The sequence below is a fragment of the Triticum urartu genome, chromosome 4A, assembly GCF_056163025.1.
Source record: "Triticum urartu cultivar PI428250 chromosome 4A, HENAU_Tu73, whole genome shotgun sequence".
Lineage (NCBI taxonomy): Eukaryota > Viridiplantae > Streptophyta > Magnoliopsida > Poales > Poaceae > Triticum > Triticum urartu.
This window is the reverse complement of record NC_141876.1, coordinates 119,579,523-119,589,139: the sequence shown is the minus strand read 5'-3', so window position 1 is coordinate 119,589,139 and position 9,617 is coordinate 119,579,523.

Below are 9,617 nucleotides of genomic sequence, written 5' to 3'. Positions count from 1 at the left end.
ATCGATCACTATCCAGCATGCATCTAGTGTATTAAGTTCATGGAGAAATGGAGTAATGCAATAAGAACGACGACATGATGTAGACAAGATCTATCTATGTAGAGATAGACCCCTCGTTTTATCCTTAATAGCAATGATACATACGTGTCGGTTCCCCTTCTATCACTGGGATCAAGCACCGTAAGATCAAACCCACTACAAAGCACTTCTTCCCATTGCAAGATAAATAGATCAAGTTGGCCAAACTAGACCCAAATATCGGAGAATAAATACAAGGCTATAAGCAATCATGCATAAAATAGATCAAAGAAACTCAAAAACTTTCATGGATATAAAAAGATAGATCTGATCATAAACTCGAAGTTCATCGGATCCCAACAAACACACCGCAAAAGAGTTACATCATATGGATCTCCAAGAGACCATTGTATTGAGAATCAAGAGAGAGAGAGAGATAGAGAGAGATGAAGCCATCTAGCTACTAACTACGGGCCCGGAGGTCTACAAAGAACTACTCACGCATCATCGGAGAGGCACCAATGGAGGTGGTGAACCCTATCTGAGATGGTGTCTAGATTGGATCTGGTGGCTCTGGACTCTACGGCGGGTGGATGAATATTTCTCGACTCCCCTAGGGTTCTGGAAATATTGGGGTATTTATAGAGCAATGAGGCGGTTCAGGGGGGCACCAGAGGTGGGCACAACCCACCAGGGTGCGCCTGAGCCTCCTGGCGTGCCCTGGTGGGTTGTCCCCTCCTCGGGACTCCCCAGGTGCAATGAGGGCCCAACATGTTCCTTCTGGTCCATAAAAATCTCCATAAAGTTTCGTGGCATTTGGCCTCCATCTGATATTGTTTTTCTGCGATGTAAAAAACACGGAAAAAACAGGAACTGGCACTTGGCACTATGTCAATAGGTTAGTACCAAAAAATGATATAAAATGACTATAAAATGATTATAAAACGTCCAAGATTGATAATATAACAGCATGGAACAATAAAAAATTATAGATACGTTGGCGACGTATCAGCATCCCAAGCTTAACTCCTACTCGTCCTTGAGTAGGTAAGTGATAAAAACAGAATTTTTGATGTGGAATGCTGCCTATCATGTCATATCATATTCTTTTCTTTATAGCATGGACAATTGGACTTTTAGTTGTTCAAAGCAATAATCTAGTTTTGACATGATAATTTAGATACTCAAGCATATCAACAATGCACCATGTCTTTCAAAATATCAATGCTAACATAAGCTATCCCTAGCCTATCATGCTCAAACATTGATCCATTCATGAAACACACTCGAATATTAGCTATACCCAATACTTAAGTACGATCATATTGCCTCCTAGTTGGTGCTTTTATAAGAGAAGATGGAGACTCAAATTCAAAAATAAAAATTGCATAAAGTAAAAGAAAGGCCCTTCGTAGAGGGAAGTACATATTTGTAGAGGTGCCAGAGCTCAAAGCGAAAAACTTAGAGATAAAAACATTTTGAGAGGTGTATCCATCCCACCAACAAAAATGACTTAGAGTTCCCAATACTTTCCATGCATAGATATATCATAGGCGGTTCCGAAACAGAAAATAAAGTTTATTCCTTTTTCCACCATAACTTTCACTTTCCATGGCTAGCCGTATCCACGGTTGCCCTCCATACCAACACTTTCCATGGAATTTATTATTTAACAACATAAAGTAAATTCATTTTTTTGCATTTCAGGACTGGGCATCACTAATACCTTTGCCTTACTCTCATGCAATGACAAGTGAATAAAAACTCATCTTGAGAATGACACATCTAGCATGGAAAATATTAGCCACCCCTCACCGCTCCGCGAGCGAAACAAACACACAAAAGAGAAGTTTATTTTGAAAATTAGAGATGGCACATGAAAATTTGCTTAGAACGGCAAAAGAATATCGCATATAGGTAGATATAGTGGAGTCAAGTGGCAAAACTGGGTTAAAGGTTTTTGGATGCACAAGTAGTGATCATACTTAGTGCAAAATGAAGGCTAGCAAAAGATTGGGAAGTGACTAACTAAGAAACGAATAATCTCATAAGCAAGCATTAAGCATAAATAACACCGAATAATGCACCACAAGTAGGATATAATTTCATTGCATGACTATTGACTTTCATACTTGCATAGGGAATCACAAACCTTGACACCAATATTCTTACTAAAGCATAATTACTCACCAACATAACTCACATATCACATCATCATATCTCAAAACTATTACTAAGAATCAAGTTTATTTTGTCCAATGATCTTCATGAAAGTTTTTATTATATCCTTCTTGGATATCTATCACTTTGGGACTAATTTTCATGTGTTGCTTTTGACAAGCTCCAACAAATATAAGTGAAGATCATGAACATAATATTTTTCTTTCTCTCAAATTAATTTAAGTGAAGCAAGAGAGAATTTCTTGAAAATTTTACTAACTCTCAAATAAATCTAAGTGAAGTAAGAGAGCATTTCTTCAAAAATACTAAAGCACACCATGCTCAAAAAGATATAAGTGAAGCACTAGAGCTAGTCCATTGCTCATAAAAATTTAAGTGAAGCATAGAGAGCAATTCTAAGAAGTCATGACATAATTTTGGCTCTTTCAAATAGGTGTGTCCAGCAAGGATTGATGACTTAAAACACAAAATTAAACAAGCAAAGACTCATATCGTACAAGACGCTCCAAGCAAAACACATATCATGTGACGTATAAAAATATAGTTTCAAGTAAAATACCGATGATCGTTGGAAGAAAGCGGGGATGCCACTCGGGGGCATCCCCAAGCTTAGTTGGTTGCTCATTTTTGGATAATAGCTTGGGATTTCGGAACATCCCCAAGCTTAGGCTCTTCCATCATTCCTTCATGCATCGTAAGATAACCAAAAACTTGAAAACTTCAATCACACAAAACTCAACAAAACCTTCGTGAGATCCGTTAATATAAGAATAATAAACCACTACTATAAGTGATGTATAAAAACAATTAATATTTTGTTCTTGTATTATATCTACTGCATTCCAACTTTTCTATGGCAAAAACTCATCAAAGAAAGCCGCAGAGCCATCAAAATAAGCACACAACACAAAGAAAACAGAATCTCTCAAAACAGAATAGTCTGTAGCAATCTGACAATTTTGAATACTTCTGTAACTCCAAAAATTCTGTAAAATTAGGAATACCTGAGAAATTTGTATATTTATCTATTGCAAGTAGAATGGGCATTTTATCGCTCCCTGGTAAAAAACAAAAATTAATTTCGTGAGTGTAAAAGTTTCTATTTTTTCAGCAAGATCAAACAACTATCACCCAAGAAGATCCTAAAGGTTTTACTTGGCACAAACACTAATTAAAACATAAAAGCACAATCATAACAGTAGCATAATTATGTTAACACACAAAAACAGGAAGCAAAAAGCAAAAAACAAAATTTGTTTATTGGGTTGCCTCCCAACAAGCGCTATAGTTTTACGCTCTTAGCTAGGCATAAAGCAAGGATCTAAGTTTTGTCATCCTTGTACTTTGGAAAGAAAAGGGAAAATTGTCTATCAATGGCATTTACTTTTCTATTTTGTCAAAGCACATGCCCATTGATAGCAGAAGAAAGTTTTACCATGTCGCGAAAATTCTTATCTAAACTATCCTTCATCTCTTTAATTTTTTTCATTTTGATAAAAGCACATAAGGGTGGTAGATTCAACATTTTCTCCTTCGGGGTGCCCAAATATAGCTTCCATCTTCTCATAAGTATCAACGACATCCCCTTCAAGAAAACCATTTTCAAATATAAAATCTAAAACTTTCTTGAAGGAAGAAGGTAAACCATCATAAAAACTTTTCAAGTATATCTCTATCTGGTATTGGGGCACATAGCTAGCTCGTATTCTTAACAACCTATCCCAAGCATCTTTCGAAGATTCATCAAGTAAATAGAGAAAAAATACAGGATCATCTTCATCACAATGGTCAAGATTTTCCTTAACAACCCCGGTAGATCCTTCCATAGCATCATTGTTTATGAGCTTGGAGAGGACAGAGGGGTTATCCAAAACAGTAAGACTCGGGAGAAAACTCTTAGCTCTTTTAAGATCGGACATGGCGAAAAACTGGCGAATGAAAAAGAGAGGCGAATAAAACGACATTTTTTGTGAAGTGGGGGAGAGGAAAATGAGAGGCAAATGGCAAATAATGTAAATTGCGAGGAGATGAGATTTGTGATTAGGAACCTGGTATATGTTGAAGATCCTCCCCGGCAACGGCGCCAGAAATTCCTTTTGATGTCTCTTGAAGCTACATCGGTATTTCCCCAAAGAGGAAGGGATGATGCATCACAGCGGCGGTAGGTAATTACCTCAGATATGAAACCAAGGTTATCGGACTAGTAGGAGAACCAAGCAACACAACATAAATAGCCCCTGCACACAGATAACAAATCCTCGCAACCCGACGTGTTAAAGGGGTTGTCAATCCCTTTCGGGGTATGTCGCCTCAAGATAGCAAACGAACGTGAGAGAGTTGTAAATATTGATAGATCGAACGCCAAATAAAATAAATTTCAGCAAGGTATTTTTGGATTTTTGGTTTAATAGATCTGAAAATAAAAGCAAATAAAAATAGATCGCGAAGGCAAATAATATGAGAAAGAGACCCGGGGGCCGTAGGTTTCACTAATGGCTTCTCTCAAGAAAAATAGCAAAGCGGTGGGTGAACAAATTGCTATTGGGAAATTGATAGAACTTCAAATAATTATGGCGATATCCATGCAATGATCATTATATAGGCATCATGTCCAAGATTAGTAGACCGACTCCTGCCTGCATCTACTACTATTACTCCACACATCGACCGCTATCCAGCATGCATCTAGTGTATTAAGTTCATGGAGAAACGGAGTAATGCAATAAGAACGATGACATGATGTAGACAAGATCTATCTATGTAGAGATAGACCCCATCATTTTATCCTTAGTAGCAACGATACATACGTGTCGGTTCCCCTTCTGTCACTGGGATCAAGCACCGTAAGATTGAACCCACTACATAGCACCTCTTCCCATTGCAAGATAAATAGATCAAGTTGGCCAAACAAAACCCAAATATTGAAGAAGAAATATGAGGCTATAAGCAATCATGCATAAAAGAGATCAAATAAACTTAAATACTTTCATGGATATAAAAATATAGATCTGATCATAAACTCGAAGTTCATCGAATCCCAACAAACACACCGCAAAAGAGTTACATCATATGGATCTCGAAGAGACCATTGTATTGAGAATCAAGAGAGAGAGATGAAGCCATCTAGCTACTAACTACGAACCCGAAGGTCTACAAAGAACTACTCACGCATCATCGGAGAGGCACCAATGGAGGTGGTGAACCCCATCCGAGATGGTGTCTAGATTGGATCTGGTGGTTCTGGACTCTGCGGTGACTGGATGAATATTTCGTCGACTCCCCTAGGGTTCTGGAAATATTGGGGTATTTATAGAGCAAAGAGGCGGTCCAGGGGGCACCCGATGTGGGCAAAACCCACCAGGGCACGCCTGGGCTTCCTGGCGCGCCCTGGTGGGTTGTCCCCTCCTCGGGACTCCCCCCAGGTGCAACCAGGGCCCAACATGTTCCTTATGGTCCATAAAAAAATCTCTGTAAAGTTTCGTGGCATTTGGACTCCGTCTGATATTGATTTTCTGTGATGTAAAAAACATGGAAAAAATAGGAACTGGCACTTGGCACTATGTCAATAGGTTAGTACCAAAAAATGATATAAAATGACTATAAAACGATTATAAAACATCCAAGATTGATAATATGACAGCATGGAACAATAAAAAAAATATAGATACGTTGGAGACATATCAAGAACCTGCTGAAGAAGTTATACCAGACAATGAAGACTTTCATGCTGGTGCACCTGAGGAAAATGGCGCTGAAGAAAATTCTCAGCCCAATCAAAGTCGTCGACCTTCTCATCCTCGCGTGGCCAATGAAGTGCAGATTGACAAAATCCTCGACAACACCAATGCACCAGGTCCCCTCACACATTAAAAAGCTTCACACTTGTCTAACTTTTGTGGGCACTTTTCTTTTGTTTCTATCACAGATCCCACCAAACTTGATGAGGCATTTTTGGAGCCTGAGTGGATTCAAGCAATGCAAGAGGAATTGCATCAATTCGAGCTCAACAACGTGTGGGAACTTGTCAAGCGACCAGATCCTTGGAAGGACAACATCATAGGTACCAAGTGGAACTACTGCAACAAGCAAGACGGAAATGGCCTAGTGGTAAGGAATAAGGCCCGTCTTGTAGCTCAGGGCTACACACAGGTTGAAGGAATTGATTTCGATGAAACTTTTGCACCTGTTGCTAGATTTGAAGCTATTCGCATATTGCTTGCTTATGCTAACCATCATAATATCATCTTATATCAAATGGATATGAAAAGTGCATTCCTCAATGGTAAGCTTGAGGAAGAAGTATATGTTGCTCAACCCCCAGGTTTTGAAGATCCTAAGCATCCTAACAAAGTCTCCAGACTCAATAAGGCCCTCTATGGCCTCAAGCAGGCCCCTCGGGCATGGTATGACACACTATAGGAATTCCTCATGAAGAAAGGCTTCAAACCCGGTTCACTTGACCCAACTCCTTTCACAAAAACTTATGATGATGAATTATGGGTGTGCCAAATATATGTGGATGATATTATCTTTGGCTATACCGATAGACGTTACAGTGATGAATTTGCCTATATGATGTGTGAATAATATCAAATGTCTATGATGGGAGAATTGAAATTCTTCTTAGGTCTTCAAATTCGTCAACAACGCAATGGCATCTTCATATCTCAAGAAAAATACCTCAACGATGTTCTAAGGAAATCTGCATGCAAGATTGCAAAGGCGACAAAATCCCTATGCCCACAAATGGCCAACTCTGCACCAACAAAAATGGAAAGATTTTGATCAAAAGGTATACCGCTCCATGATTGGCTCTTTATTGTACCTATGTGCATCTAGGCCATATATTATGCTTAGTGTTTGCATGTGTGCCTGTTTACAAGCTACACCAAAGGAATCACACCATAATGCTGTGAAACATATTCTTTGATATCTAGCTCACACTCCAGCACTTGGATTATGGTATCCCAAGGGCTCGGCTTTTGATCTCATTGGATATTCTGACTCTGACTATGCTGGTGATTGGGTCGATTGCAAGTCAACATCACGCACATGTCATTTCCTCGGACGATCCTTAGTATGTTGGTCCTCGAAGAAACAGAACTGCGTATCACTGTCTACTGCTGAAGCTGAGTATATTGCTACTGGTTCTTGCCGTGCTCAATTGTTGTGAATGAAGCAAACCCTCAAGGATTATGGCATCAATGTGAAGAATGTGCCTCTCTACTTCGACAACGAGAGTACCATCAAGATTGCTCCCAACCCAGTTCAGCACTCGAAGACTAAGCACATCCAGATTCGTCATCATTTTCTTCGAGATCATGTTTTGAAGGGCCATATCTTCATTGACCACGTGAAGACTGAAGAACAACTGACGGATATCTTCACAAAGCCCTTGGATGAGAAGAGATTTTGCAAGTTGCAGTGTGAGCTAAATATCTTAAAATCTTCGAATGTTCTTTGAAAGGGCACACATCTTAACACTTATGCAAAATTGATGACTCTGCTGTGCAACACACGAAGTAACATTTTTCTTCAATCAATGAAGACTAACCCTCTAAGTGTGAAGAAATTAATGAAGAATTTGATTCTCAAAGACCTACGACAATTGTACGCGGTGTCTAAAATCATCCTTCTAATACGGTGGGTCATGCCACCAACCATAGTTGTAAACCTTCAAAATTGAGTTTTTGTCATTTTGCAAATTCTTCAAAATTTTAAATTCCTCAACTTTTCAACTGGTGTTGTTCATTGACTATATATATATATATATTTGATTTTTTCTATGTCCCCCACAACATTCACTTATTGCTAATTCTTCAAGTTGATTTTTCCTCTAAGTGAATGTGATCGAACCTGTTCCCCCTCTATGCTAAACTCAACCCAGTCTATTCACAAATTATTCATATGCGTTCTACTCCATGTGTACCATAATATTTGTAGTTGGAGAGAACTGGTCTAGTTCTCCCCAACTAAAAATATTATGGTACAAAGGAAGTATTTGAAATCTGTTCAAAGTCTTCACTGTGTCCTTGACAGCTGAAGAATTTGCGAACGAAACATTAATTTTTTTCCTATCTATTTTTTGGTAGTTGCCGCTCAAACCTTTCCAACTTCCCACAATTGGATTATAATACTCACCCATGATCCCCCATGATCTCAACTACTCAGTACGTGGGTGACACATGTCGATAGGATAGCAAGGGTCAGGGTATGAATGTCCAAAATCTTCGGGGGTTTAGTTTTCCACCTCAGCTATAAATAGCCCCTCCCTTTCACTACCTCATTTACTCCGCTCGACCTCGTCTCTCCTCGCTCGAGCTCTGACCTAGCGCCGCCGCTAAGCTTCATCGTCGCCGGAGAGGAAGAGCTTCACTTCCTTGACCTCCTTGCCGTCGTACTCGCATCGGTCGTGGATATCTTCATTCCGCAGCCACCATAGCTATCTCCCGGCGCCAATTAGAGCGTGGGAGATCTGGACTGATGAACTTCTCCATTCCTACTCTCATTTCATCGTGTTCTTCATCGAGGGTAATTAAAATCTAATTTTACTGCCTATTTAATTCTTATGATTTTCACAAAATCCTCAAAGGGTGTTTATTCTTCAACAATCTACCTCTTAAACACCGCAAAGCTTCTTTACTTTGATTTAGTTCTCTAAGTTATGATTTTTCTCAAGATTCATCAATTGTGTGGATTATCAAATCTGTACAACTCTGGAACCTGAGTCAAGAACACTTAGTGAAATTCCTCAAGACATCTATGGTCAACTTCCTCAACTTGATACATTTTGAAAAACTTCTGAGAACGCATATGACCTCTTCAAATTCTTCGCACCTATACTCTGTTCATAGGTACAGTTTGCTGATGAATCTCTAGGTTCTCATCAACTTAACTCATTTGCAGCGTCCCTCGAAGAAAAATTGCATACTTCCTCATAATCTTCAAAAGTTCAGAATCCTCAAGTGTGGAAAATGGCTGAAGGGAAAACACCTCAGAAAGGTGGAAAGAAGCCTGAGACAAACACAACATTTGAAACCCTTGAGGATATTTATGATGATTACTGCACTCCTAACGAAGATACTCATGGGAAAGAGACCAAAACGTAGGGCAAAATGTGCATTCAGAGAATTGAGAGAAGATGGGCAAAGGAATGGAGGGAATATCATTATGTTACTCCAAAGTACATGAAGAAATTCGATGTAAATCCTCAATGCGTAAGACCACCTCTGGCTGCTGGACAAAGAGCTGATCCTACCAGCATCAAGCGTGGTGAGGAATCTCCTAAGGAATGGACCAAGCGCCAAGCAAAGCTTCAGAAAATTGCAGCTAAAGCTGTGAGGAAATTCAATGAGGACTCTCAAGTTGCTGCTGTCGCTAAGGCCTCTGCCAGTAGAACAACGCCAAAAAAGGCCATC